This window comes from Harpia harpyja, chromosome 18 (genome assembly GCF_026419915.1).
Source record: "Harpia harpyja isolate bHarHar1 chromosome 18, bHarHar1 primary haplotype, whole genome shotgun sequence".
Lineage (NCBI taxonomy): Eukaryota > Metazoa > Chordata > Aves > Accipitriformes > Accipitridae > Harpia > Harpia harpyja.
This window is the reverse complement of record NC_068957.1, coordinates 4593258-4607320: the sequence shown is the minus strand read 5'-3', so window position 1 is coordinate 4607320 and position 14063 is coordinate 4593258. Positions and strand designations below refer to the sequence as shown.

At 38.1% G+C, this 14063-nt stretch overlaps 1 protein-coding gene across 9 annotated transcripts in view; it reads right to left on the bottom strand.

The window, feature by feature from the left end:
* ACSL4 (acyl-CoA synthetase long chain family member 4) overlaps positions 1-14063 on the bottom strand; it is a 41989-nt gene that overhangs the window by 24267 nt on the left and 3659 nt on the right. For 3 of the 9 annotated variants that reach the window (XM_052813294.1, XM_052813297.1, XM_052813301.1), the window contains exon 2: positions 6003-6063. The exons of the other annotated variants lie outside the window; for them this stretch is intronic. The gene's annotated coding sequence lies outside the window, so the exon portion shown is untranslated. The remainder of the gene's footprint in view (positions 1-6002; positions 6064-14063) is intronic. 9 annotated transcript variants of the gene reach the window in all.

Sequence of the window (14063 nt, the reverse complement as noted above, 5' to 3'; positions counted from 1 at the left end):
TAGTGGAAACCAGACCAACCATGCTTACTCAGTATTTCTCAATTATCTGACAGACTGGTGTGAAACTCTCTCCCCTAATCTTGTAACATAAGGGCAAGCAAATATTTGGTGAAAGTGTAAGAGCTGTTTGTGTGCCCCAAAGGCAGAAAACATAAAAGGCCAAGGCAAGATTCCACAACTGAAAACTGTCCCCTGAGAATACACTGAACTGGAAAAGTATTTCCTCTAGACCCACCTCCATTACTTTTGCCTCATTAAATTCTATCCAGAATCTGCACTGTAAATACCTAAGGCTCATTCACTCCAATGCTTCCTCTCTCACAAGCCCGTACTCAATCTGTACTGGTTATGCTGTGATCTGACAAATAGCCTATGGCACACAAGATTTCAAGTCAATCCAATTTATGTTACAGTATTGTGAATGCTAGCAGTCACTATAACTAATAGCAAACTTGGCTGTTTCAACGCTTTTTTGTAGTAAAAGGAAGTAAGTGAGAGGCATCCCTTTGTTTCATTGGCATTTTAGTTACTGAGGTAAGGTAACTGGTGGCTTGGACAGACAGTATTTCAGAAGAAGATGGAAAAGGAGAGAATCTATAACTGAAAAATACTGATAGTACCTCAAAACTCCTCCAACATCTACCAAATACACTTGGACTAAAGGACACAAAAATTCACAAGGAAAATGCATATTCTATACTAATAAAGAAGTTATTTACTTCAGCCTGATCCCCTCAACATACACCCCAATCTCATCAGGCTTTATGGCAAATGTTACTCTTATTCCAATGTTTCAACAGCAGAGAGATGTGATCATTCTGTTTCCACCCACTTTTTAAAACAAGCACATGAAAAGACAAGCAGCATGATCAAGGACAAGTTTTAGAGGCTACGTGGCCATGGAAGTCCTCCAGCAAAAGCTATGTAAACAGTCTAGTAAGAATTGATAATCTCTTTCTTCCCGTGTGTAATACAAAACGGGTAGACTGACTAGTTCTGTGTTTAGCTACGCAACCATTTTGCAAGGGGAAGATTATGACTGACATGGCTCTGACGATCCAACTAGTGAGATTTAAGTTATCATCGTCTTTTAATTTTCTGCTTCTTTCTCAGTAGTAAACGCCTTTGCAAAAATAGAAAGTAGTGCCCTCTTCTAAGGTTCTTGAATTATACAGTCTAGAAGATCAAATCAGTTTAAGACCTACGAATATAAAGCCCTATTTGCCACACCTTCCATAATGTTTTTCTTGCCTGCAAACTTTGATACCCCAAGTCAAATAATCCCCTAATACATACAATTTATACTAAAACCAGTTTCATACATTTCATTCATTTCATACAAGATCTGTCATTTGCTTCCCTGCATGAAAATCATGCCTCCTTTAAATACAGACTAGGTAAGTTCAAGCTTTTTGAAAACATTCTCTTATTTTAGGCAACTTCAGAGAAATTCCAAAGCTTGTTGTTGCACCTGTGGTTTTGGAGCATATTACAACAGAACAGCTTTGCATTCACCTACACTGTATCAGTTTGAAAGTACAGACTGGAGATCAATTCCTCTCTTTATCGTTGTTTTATTTTTAAGCATTACAAATGAAGCAGGTTAAATAAAAAATAAATAAATAAAGAGTACTGAACATCCAGACTGTTCTGTGTAGGTCTGCATCATGGACTGCTTGTGCGGTCTCTAGCATAATATATAACTACAAAGAAGCATTTAAACCTAATTTTTATAACCAGATTATGTTTAAAATTTTCATTTTTAAGGGTGCTTCTAACCTGAAAATGTGATTGCAGATACCTATTAGAGGCCAAAAAAAAGACAGTTCAGCTAGAAAAGGGAGAAGTAAAACAATGCAAAAGCTCAAGTGAGACTTCACACTGAACTTGAAGACGTTCCCTCCATTTTTTTCTGTGTGGAATACAGGCATCTGAAAACTGGCATCATGTTCTGTGGTGTTTTAAGTCGAGCAGTTTTACTTTGCACTGAAAGCGACTAGTAACACATAAGTTACTTCTTTCAGGTAACTTCTTAAACTATGCCACCATTTCATCTCACTCAGCAAAGAACTGATAGTCCAGATTTTGCTTCTGTCTCCTAATTGGAACACAGCTGACATAAAGCAGGAACTTAGTCAAAGCTGGGTTTCTTAACAGAAGCTGTTTTCCTAACAGAAAAGTTAAGAACTCAGATTTCCCTGCATTTTCAGGGTGCAATAAAAGTAAATAACTGATGTACAGTGTTTTACAGTCTTCAAAGTCAGATGTAATATTCCTGTTTCTGTAATGTTAATGAATGTGTGATGGAGGGTACTGCAGATACATAAGTTACATTTGTATTTCTAGCTAATGTTTTGCTTCTAATTGCTAGGTGCTTCCCTGCGTCTATTGAGCATTCATTTTTACCTGTTTTCAACCTATTGTCAGTATTAGGAACATATGCATGGACAACAGGTTGTTTAAGAATTAGGGTGCTCATCTCCCCTCTTATGTTATTATCCTAGGCTTATGATAATCATTTCAACAAGCATCCTTTCACAGCATAAGGAAATTAGGACATAAAGCGCTTTTTGTTTCGCAAGTAAAGATGAAGGAATACAGGAAATAATCTCCCTGGATAAAAGTTTTTCAAAATTTACCCAGAGACAATGTCTTAACACTTAATATGCCTGTTGGATACAACTGCTTCACCAATTCCTGGAGTGCATGCATTCAAGTTCAGGCTCTGATCAAGTCATGCTATTAGGGTTGGACAAATGTTAATGATGTTTTATTCAACAAGGCAAAAATTCATTGACATTACCCTAGCTACATAGATTAAATATTAACACTTATTTCCTGGCCTTAAATCTGGCATGTTACCAAACATCTGCACAGCATGACCTAGGAGGAACTGTGTGTACTCTTGTGATGACACATTAGCATTAATGGCATTTCCCAATATAAAATAAAATAGTAACATGTATCTATTACTACATATGAAAAAACAGTTAGGAAAAAGTAAACACTGAATCATTGTTTTTTAAATAGGATTCAGCTAATAGATTCATCTGACAGAAGCTTAGTAACATGAACACAGGAGAGCCAGTCATTAAAACCTTCTTCCTTTATTTATAAATTTCCTGAAGTCTAGCAGCGTTGCTCTGTAATAACCTTTCTGTGAAAGGAGCAACTCAAACAGTAAAACGTTAAAGTGCATGAACACAAGTCCAGTCTGGCAGCCAAACATGCAATGTAATGACAGAGATCATCATAATCCCTCTTAATGCTCTATTGAGGGAGTCCAGTAACATTAACCTCCTGCATCCTACTGAAATCCAGACACAATAATGGACTACAACAGCTTCTCTCTTTTACTGTAGTTACCCTGACAGATTATATACTCCTTTTTAAGTGTGTTGCCAACAGTGACTGTTGTGTAACTTAACAGACTAAAGTTCTAAATATAATTTCATATTACTTCAGAAAACCTGTCTCTTTGGCTTTCATTTTGACAAGAAATTCTGCTACCAATTTTGTATTTACCTTTATTGCTTTTAAAAAACTCCATCATCTCTCATCAGTGGCATTAGGTTGCTTTCTTCTCAGACATTGGTCATAATTTAGGTAGTGAAATTAATTACATACTTAAAAAAAGGAGGGGGGGGGCGGGGGGGAGAAGTAAATGTTCCTTCTTATGTACTACATTAGCACTCTTTTGCCTACCAAGAAGTGTACTGGGGGATGGGGAGGTTTTTTCTAAAGTTCTTACAGGTTTTTCAAAGTTCTGTAAGGACAGTCAACAAGAAGAACACCAGAGTTGGGAAATATCCTTTCCCTTTTCTTTTAGGAGCTCACATCCAAATGCAAATTCCTCCCTTTTTTTGTGACTAAGCAAAAAGAATTAGGCTTTCTTATTTGCAATTTGAAGAAATTCTCTCTCTGCAGATGTTCTGATATACAGATGACTGGGTGTGCACTTAAAAAATACAAGTTCAAGAAAACTGTTCCCACCCACGGTCATTTGAGATGGTAGCCCCTGAGATTTCAAGCATGAGTCATCTCTATTTTTCATTTTCATTGTGTAACGAGTTAAGCTGCAGAGGAAGATGGTTTGAGAGTCAATAAAAATTAGGAGTATTGGGAGCAAGCATATTTTAATCTTTTGCACAATCACAGTATTTTCCAGTGAAAAAGCGATGATGACTTTTGTATGTTCAAGGAACTGAATTTTATTGTGGTCTTAATGCAAAATTTTAGCACAGTCTATTGCTTGGTTCATGGTGAACCTATCCTATCTCTTTCCAGCCAAATATACCTAGATTCATTTCCAGACATCTATCATCTCTAGATCCACACCTGGAATTTCCAGATAAAGATTTACCTAAGACAGGACTTTGTACTGCAACTTTTTGCTCACTTTAAACTTTTTGTGAGTCAACTTGCTTTCCACTACTTTCATGTACTTTATGATAGACTGAGATATCTTTAGGGTGCATTTCTTATAATAACATTATTTGGCAATTCAAGTATTAATTTTTATAAGGAAGATCCAGAGGTATAGACTGGGGACAGGTTGTACGTGGATAATAAAACAATGCAGCATATACTGATTTAGTCAGAGAAGTTGGGGATTTTACCCATCAGCAAGGGAGATAATACCGGTGATGGCATTTTCTACCAGGGAAGGCAATCTTACCGACTTACTATATCATAACAGTTCTTTGATTTTTATCTGCACTTCAAAGAGGAAGTGAGATGACCAAGCAAATTTCAGTACATTTTCTCCTACAAGGCAAAGTGCACATCCAGGTTTTTAGATTTAACAGCTCTAAACAATATTTTGTTCAATCTGAGCAGTGTAACACCATCAAAACAGGAAAACAATGCAAAAGTAGTCCAAACATAAATATTCATACTAAGATAGGAGAACGAGGTAGAAACTAGCATGATTCTTAGAGAAAAGAAGTTTAAAAAAAAAAGGAGGAAAAAAAAGACCTCCAAGACAGTTTTAAACAGCGAGGTTTTGAATTTTACCACCCCCTAATACACGTGCATGCACATTTGTCACACATCTTATTTACAGACACCAATATGCTTGTTTAAGGTGTATAATTTCAGAGGCAGGCAGCTTTTGATGTCCTTAGTCCAAAAATCCAAGTAGCTTTTGCAAAAAGGCAGAGGACATACTTACACAGGACTGGATCACAACATCACATGCTCAAAGCCTGAGCTCGAAGCGGAGATAGCACAGAGCAAGCTGGCTCTGGCCGAGGAGGTGCATAACCATATTATCACATGATTGTGCCTGTGCTAATATGTCCTACCCCTCCGCAAAACGTCCTACCACAGGACAGCTGTGCACTAGCACAGCCACAGAGCTTCCTGAAAGGAATTTGTTCGATCCCTGCGGGCTCAGAAGACAAAAAAAAAACCGTGCGTGAGTATTTGGAGCAAACCACACAGTTAAAACTCAAGCGGCTTGATGGCATGACTTGATATTTAGGTAACTAGATCACCTTTAATATGAATAAAGCAGGAGTCACAGCAGAAACTGCAGAAGAAAGAAACTGTTTGTACAGCACTAGACTAAACAGACAGTAAAGTGGTCAGACTTAACACATTTTGAAGGAAGCATGAAGAGGAAACTGACGCTGTTGACCATTCTTTCAACTTATTTTTAGGAACTTTTTTGCTCTGAAAAAGGGCCAGAAAAATCCTTAGTATGACACTGTGTATCACAACAGCAATTCATGGTTAATAATAAAAAAAGATAGAATTTAATTTGTTAACAAATAAAGTGATACTCAGAAAGCTAACCTTGTCAGAAAATGTTTCCATTTTCAGCTTAAAAATACACAGTCCCCACTCCAAGTCTATCACTATTTGGACTGATCATTATAGTGATGGTAGAAGAAAGTTCCCTGTTGGAAGGTTTTAGTAAGGGTTATTTAAGTGCCCACTCCCTAGTTATTGTCAATCTTACTGCTTCCTAGCACACAAAAACCCAAGTCACTCTTTACCTTTGATGCAACCGCAATTCAAATGTTTCTAGGTAAGTAGGCCAACAAATTCACGAAAAATCTAAAAAAGAAAAACATTAAATAGTGAAAATTCTAGGCATCTCTTAGGTTATAAGCATATATAAACAGACTATTCAATCCACCATTTTCCCAGATTGGTAATATGAGCTTTGTCAGCTGTTTGTTGTTGATACCATTTGTACAACTGCAGAATACTACCTGCTACTTGAAAACATGGAACAGGCTGATCATGTACTTTTACTTCAGGTCAGGGCATATCACTAGAAACTCTTTCCATTAGCATTCTCAATTCTCACCTAAATGCCACGTTCCGAGTGCCTTCAGATGCTTGAATGAGATAACAGGCTAGCAAACACTGTGCCTGATAAAAAGTTTTAAAATGTACTCTTGGTTAAAATCAGCATTATGACATTAGACTACTTTTAATAGCCTCAACTTTAAAGCTTACCTTTCTTAAAGATCAATCTACTTAATGCTATCCAAGTTACGGAAATATTTTTCATTTTCAGCTTTTGAAGGAAAGGTAAACTTACGAACTAAGAGGTAATACATAATAAATTTATTAAACTGTTTTGTCTGTCTGAGGAACACCTACAAATTACCTCAGAGAAACAGCCAACAGAAACCTTATCCACTATGGCCTTTCAGAGAATAAAATCACACACACCCCCTTTACATTTGCATCCAACGTCTGCGCACAGACTACGACTCAGAAAGGGAGGAAAACAAGCCTTAGAACAGTTGGTGTGGTCCTAAAATCTCATCCTTTAGGTATAAAGTAGTACTAGCATACACACAAGCTATGTTTGTATCTTATTTTCATGCATATATTCCAGAAATTATGATCCAACTGCAATGGAAGAGACCTGCACATACAGGTAACCCAGAGAAGGTTTCCCTAAAGCCCTGCTCCTCCTTCCATTAACCCTCCTGCCTCTGCTCACGGCCACTGCTTGGTCATCTCTCTCCCCACTGCAGTTCAGACCAATTGGGTCCACGTTAAATGAGGATTATTTTCCAAACAACACTAACTTTTTAAATGGATGTAGGTTATACCTGAATAACTGCAGTATTTTTACATTGGGGAACGAGGAGAGAAAGACTACAAGGCTGGTCGCCGTCTGATCTTTTTCATTAGGTAATGTGATCTGGAAAGAGTCTTATACTTATTTCTGCATATATGATTATCATTCATCGAATCATCTTTGAGCGTTCAAATAACCTGAACTCAGCTCAAGGCTAGAACAAGTTTTTATCTTCAGTTACATTAGACTAAAATTGCCAGACTGTTTAGCATGCTCTCTTTTTCAGTCAAGTTTTATGGAACTGCAATGTACACTGCATGGGTATTGTTATTTAAAGGCATGTAAGAAAAATATGCCTGAAAGATGAAGCTTCAGGGAAATACTGAAATACCTATACAGCTTCTCTTATATGAACTTGAACAGCAAGGATGATGTATAATCCATAAACAAGCCAGACTGAGCACTGACAATCCCAGAATGGCAAAAAGTAGCATACTGATACAAGCAGGATGGTCTCCATGGTTTTCTAAGGCATAATCTCGCTCCGATCCCTGTTCCAACTCCCATTTTCTCACCCTGCTTTTTATTGAAGAATAGCAAGCTTAGTTTCACCTTCCACTTATTCCTCTTCCCTGCGGTGATACATTTCATAATGAAAGCACTTTTGACCAAGTTGTTCAGAGGCACTCATAAAAATGCAAAATTATTTGCATGCTTATGAAATAAACGGAGAATCCATTTTCATAATGAAAATTAAACACATCTAACAAAGGCACAAAACCAAGGCTATCTTAAATTCAGTATTAAATTATACTATGTAAATACACAGTATGAATCAGCTGTACATACAGGTGTCTTCATGGAAAGTAATATGCAAAATGACAAACTAATGTGCTACTATGGACAGACAAACTACTCCATCCTCACTTCCTACTTCTGCATCTGGTGCAAAAAGACCACAGGCACCACAAACCAGGATCTCTTGCATCTTTTTCATTTTTCCTTTCTATTGCTGTATCACTTTGCTGTTACTTGACATTTACTGTGAGGGTGGTGAGGCACTGGAACAGGTTGCCCAGAGAGGTTGTGGATGCCCCATCCCTGGGAGTGTTCAAGGCCAGGTTGGATGGGGCTTTGAGCAACCTAGTCTGGTGGAAGGTGTCCCTGCCCGTGGCAGGGGAGTTGGAACTACATGATCTTTAAGGTCTCTTCCAACCCAAACCACTCTATAATTCTGTGATTACCACTAGCTGCAGATTTACTGTCTCAATTCTTCTATGTAACATGCAAAGCTATAGAAAATACTGTTGTAAAACTACACCTTACCTTACCTATATAGTACCGTGATTCTTTTAGTACGTATGTTTTCATTGTGCAAAAAACCCCAAACAAAACCAAAAGTGCCATATTAACGACAGAAAAGAGGTTAGAGAGGTTAGTAGTCAAAGCAAATTTTAGGATATAACGCAACTTGAGCAAATTACTTTATTGAATTGACATAAAGTGACCTCAGTGTAATGGAGACTCCGACAGAGAAGTGAAAACAGTGCAACAAACCTGCTGGTTCTCTATCAGAGTCTTCAAGTTTAGGTTCACAGCAGCCAACTCAACCCAAATCTGGACTGCTGTGATCCCACTTTGACTGTTCCCTTGGGCTGCAAATTTTGCAGGCAGCCAATTATACATAACCTTTAAGTCAAGGCAGTTGTCCGACGTAGCTCCCTATTCAGTCACACAAGTGCCAGTCCAAGGGAGGAAGCGACAACCTCGGTTTAGTTCAGCTGACACGGAATTACTTGCACCTTTACACTGTAGCTTTGTAAGCACTTTAAACAAGCGTAAAATGGAGCCACAAGCATAAAAGGAAGCTACTGCTGAAAGAAGTAGCCTCCACCCATTTTTTGCTGTCCCAGTCTGTCCCTTCCCTTTTGCCAGGAGCCAGAGCGAGTGAGTACCGGCTGCAGCTTTTGCAAGCTTAGTGTGTCCGTGGAAGTGCAGTATTAGGAAAAAAGCAAGCAGAAGCTGTAGCGTGATAGCTAACCCACTTTTCTCTTTATTGAAAGCCAAAAAACCCCCACCCCAAACCCCATTCCCAAACGCTGAAATGTCTTATTAAAATCTTATTACAGATTAATCTTATGTATTCCAAAATACTTTAATATGCATAATTTGTTCTTTATTGAAGGTCAGGAGTTAGTAATCGTCCTAATCCAAAGTGGCTGTATGGTACACAAAACAGCAGCTGACTACTGAGGTGACAGTTTAAGCTATGAAACAAATGTCCTCATTCATAAGTTTTTGGGTTTTTGCTATGAGCCAACATCATCAGCATGCAGTGATATGCAGTTTCCAGCTCCTCAGACTTAACTAGCATATTTGAAGTAGTGACATTTCATAGGCTGCTCAACTCCTCTAGCTTCTGAGACAAAACATTTGTTGAGAATGACTCACTGTGTATTCTACTTACCATATACTTCAGGTAAACTGAACGCACTATCTTTTAAAAAATTATTGCATGTATAACTACTAGAGAGGAAACAACTAAGTACCTGACAGATTACTTAAGCAATATGTGAAGTGTATCAGTAAATCTGGCCGGTTACATCAATTTGCTAATTTTTTTCAGCAAGATACCTGCATCCCCTTACCAGCAAGTATCACAATACAGGCTCCTTGTAATCTTACCACTAGCTTCACTCAACCCTACAAACTCAACAGAACACTGATGGCAGCACTCATTTAAATGTGAAAAGACTCATTCAGCTGTATGTGCCACCTGCCATAAAGATGTGCAGAATTGTGAACTGCAACATTGTGTGAAGTTAGGTCAAATGTTTTGTAGTACCTGCTCATCTGTAGCCTAACCTGGCGGTGAGTGCTCTTCATATTTCACCGAGTGTGAGAACTGACGGTGCAGAGCATTAGATTAGACTGCAAATAATGAGTATTCATGTTTCTGTAAACACAACTTTCTTAGTAGACTTTTTGGTTCGAGTTGTACAGGTGGCTCGTAGTGTACAGAAACACACATAACAAAATTTACAAAATAGTAACTTATTTCATATATCAAATCAGACCTGTAGCCAGGTGAGCAATCATTACATGAACACAAAAATAAATGATTTTTATTTGGGGGAAGCTTTTATTTTAGCAAATACTCTTGTATGTGAAGCTTGCTATTGACCTGAGTAAGCTGGATGTAGAGCGAGCAACTCAGTTGCTCAGTTTCCAGAAACACAGCATACCTTTAGCTTTCCCTTTAAAAGACCAGCAAGAGGTTGACTTGAGTTTCAGGCTCATCAGTACATGTTATCCTGAACCAAGGAGCATAGTTCATATGTTATAGCAGAGCAGCTAACAAAAAATTCAAGGACAGGAATCAACAGGTGCATCCATTGATGCTGTGGAGGGTAGAGATAGGAATGAATGAAGAACAGTGGGCTCTCTCCAGTGCCAACGGCCGACTCCTGTTAGGAGCTGTCAGCCCCTCCGGCCATACTGTAGCTGGGGGCCTTTGGGTTCCACAGCAATAAATGGGCAAGTCGGGAAAAAATAATCCCAGAAAAAGCGATCAGATATATCAGTACGGCAGTGTTTCTGTCTGTAAAAACATTTGAGCAACTGAGGGACAGTAAGAAAAATGCATTTGCACGAGCAGACTGTTAAAGAAAACTGAACACAGGTGTTAAGTCTGTTCTTGCTGTGACACGTAACAAAGATTTTCTGGCACCCATGGAAGAGCAGCCTTAGGACACACGTGTGCTCTGCAGAAACCATTTATTTGTTTTATATTTCTTTTCCAAGAAACTGAATAGGGAAATACAAAAAAACCCACACTTACAACAACCACCGACACTGAACAAAATTTCTCTTTGTGGTATCACATACTTAAAATTATGATTTATTCAGTTCCTCTCTGTGCCAATATTTTTTACTCCTATGAGGAGGATTTGTGCAAACAAGGCTCTTAAAAAGGCTTAAGGGTCACTTACCAAGGAGAACAGTTATTCAGTTATTTTTTTTATGGACTACTCTCCATTTCTAACCATGGAGCTGAGTTGATGGCATGTAAGGGATGTAACAGTTAAGAAGTGCAAAGGGTCTGGTGGGCAGAGGCATGTCTAAAAATACACCTATGTGGGAATGGGAGGAAACATGTTAAATAAGCAGCAGCTCTTGCAAGCTTGACATTTGTTTTGAGGTGCGTTGTTTAAGGGTCAAAAATTTCAGCATGGAAATGAAAGTGTTTTGGAGTGCTCAGTCCCTGATAACCCCAAGCGCAGGAGCCCAGCGATGTCAGACCACACACTGGTGCGCACATGAGCATTACTGCTCACAAGCCTTGCACACGTGGCATGCTTGTGGACTGCCATGGAAGAACAATATTCAGTAAGAATCTTAGCTAAAGGGACTACTACTACTCAAGTTACTTTTCTAAAGTTACACAGCAAACACACAAACAAGCAGTTTTATAAACTAGATATCTAACTGCAGTAACTATAGTTGAAACTGAGTAACTGCACATACAGAGGAAAACCTCAGTGAAGATGCGGTTCAGAATGCACATCTTGTATCTTATAGCACGTAGAACAGTGGTTTAGGAAAAAAACAGTAATCATCCTTTCATGTTACTTGAATCTGCTGTTGTGTTTCCTAGAACGCAAGTCACATTTATTAAGCATTATTTAAATTTAAAATGCTACACAGTTAGGTAAAGCACCTAGCCAAGTAGAACAAGGATCAGAGTACACTGTACTATTTTCACTTTAAAATGGGTTGCACAGTATCGTAAAATAGCTTAAAAAAAGCCAAATAAAAAAAGCCAGGTCTGCTATACAGATCTAACAAGTAATTTTGCAAAACACAACCATTAGCTAGATGTTAAGAAAAATGTTTTCCATGTTGGCCATGCTTATACTACAACAAAAGCGCAATGGGGTAGGCTAAACGTGTCATTAACAGATATTTTAAAAATAAATTATACATTTATTATAAATTTAAATATTTTTTAAATGAAATCCTCTGAACACAAGCATTTCTGTAACTGTCTTGGTATTACTTACAATCTTATTTTCTATAGCAAAGAGAGTTATAACAGAATGCCACTTCAGAGTTATTAAAATAATAATTTTAAAGTCTCTTTAATTAGTGCAAATTTTAAGAGTACAAGTACTAGAATGTAGTGTGCTATTTTAAGTCTGTCCTTGTCATGTCAACTTGTTTCTAATTTCAGAGGCTTTCAAGCATACATAATTTTTTTTTTAATTGATATATACATCAATATTCTAACTGCCATTATACACTTATGCTATAAAACATTCCCGATTATCAGTGTATGGAAATACGGGCATTCTCCCTGCACACTAACAGAAGTGATGAGCAAAAATCATGAGATGAGCTGCAGCATCATCACGCAGTTTAAAGTAAAACAGATGGGCACACAGGTATTCTGCTCTGGTTTTTGACACTTAACAGCTGCTATTGACAGACCAATGAGTTTATAATAAGAATTAAAGAAGAAATATAAATCTATTGCCTAATAGGCAAGCTACAAGTATGCTTTTAGAAGAAGATGCTCAACTGATGAAGCAGTAACATACTCTAGAGAATCAATAGTCACATCAATATATATTGAAGGAAATCCTAGTTCGTTAGTTTTGTCCTCACTGAACAACAGTGGTATTCAAGTGTAACAGACTTAAGAGTCTCGGATTTAAAGTGATAACCAAGGATCTACCTTGGATCACTTTAAATCCGAGACTTTTACATCTGTGATAATTGGTGGATCACTTTATCTCTACCTTGGAGATAAAGATATCACACCTTGAAGCCCAGTGAACTCCCAACTGCACAATATCCATCCATTTGGCATTAACTGTACTACAAAAACATGCAAAATTTAAATACAGGAGGAAAAAAAAAAAGATATTTTCTCAATATCTACGACTCCTTACAAAACACTTTACTGAGGTGAAAAGTACTCTTTGATTTCAATGGAAAGTCCAAGTGCTTAGCTCTATCTGAAGCAAAGAAAGAGGGAAACAATTCCTTACGTCCTTCACATTACACAGCTATGAATCTAAAGGCAAAGCAAATAAAATGCATGCTGACTTTTTGATGTGGTAGCATTAGCTCCAACCTCACTTCCACTATAAGCAACTCACATACACAAACTTTAAAAATCAGCCCTTATACAAATTGACATTCTGGCAACATGTTGGCTAAAGGAAAACATTTCCCACCCCTCCCAGCCCCGTGCCCACAATCACCTTTCCTTACTTGTTCTGTTCCTGCTCTATTTCCCAAGACTGCCTGTGCTATTTATTTCCTTACTGAAAAATGGTTCAATGTGCCTTCCGAGTTTTCTACTATATTTGGGATCATCTTAAAATGTAAAATAACTCTCCAGCCAATTCTACCAACATGCCTCGCTCACACACACTCCTCATATCTAACCTCTGCAGAAGATCAAGTTCAAGCCGGCACCAAGTTTAGTCCTGACTCAAAAGCTACTATGAGCTATGGCAGCACAGGTCAAAATTAGCATGGTCGCCTGAAGAGTTGAAAGGCTTCCTACCTAGGGCAACAACAACAACAGCAGCAGAAGGAATTTCCACCCCCACCACTCATTCCTAACCTCTGTATCATGCACTTGGTCAGATAAATAATGTTACGCACATCTGGCACATGATTAAAGCCGTATCTTGATTACAAGTACACTTTATATGAAGTATTAGGTAGGCACTGATAGCCCTAAGAAGTGGGGCAGGGAAAGCAGACCTGCTGTAGTTTAAGTTCTGTCCAGTTATTTTTGTTGATCTCTGGCCAAGTGGCTCAATGCAGATCACACTAGGTACCTCCTGCAGAAAAGAAAACTGAAACCACATCTCCCAAGCGATTCTGGCAACTGGCCAGAAGATCCTCCTCTTTGCAAGCACAAGTCTCATTCCATATACTGTCTTTTAGTTCACGTCCGTATAGAACAAGTGAAAACTTCTCGCAGCTCCAGCATATC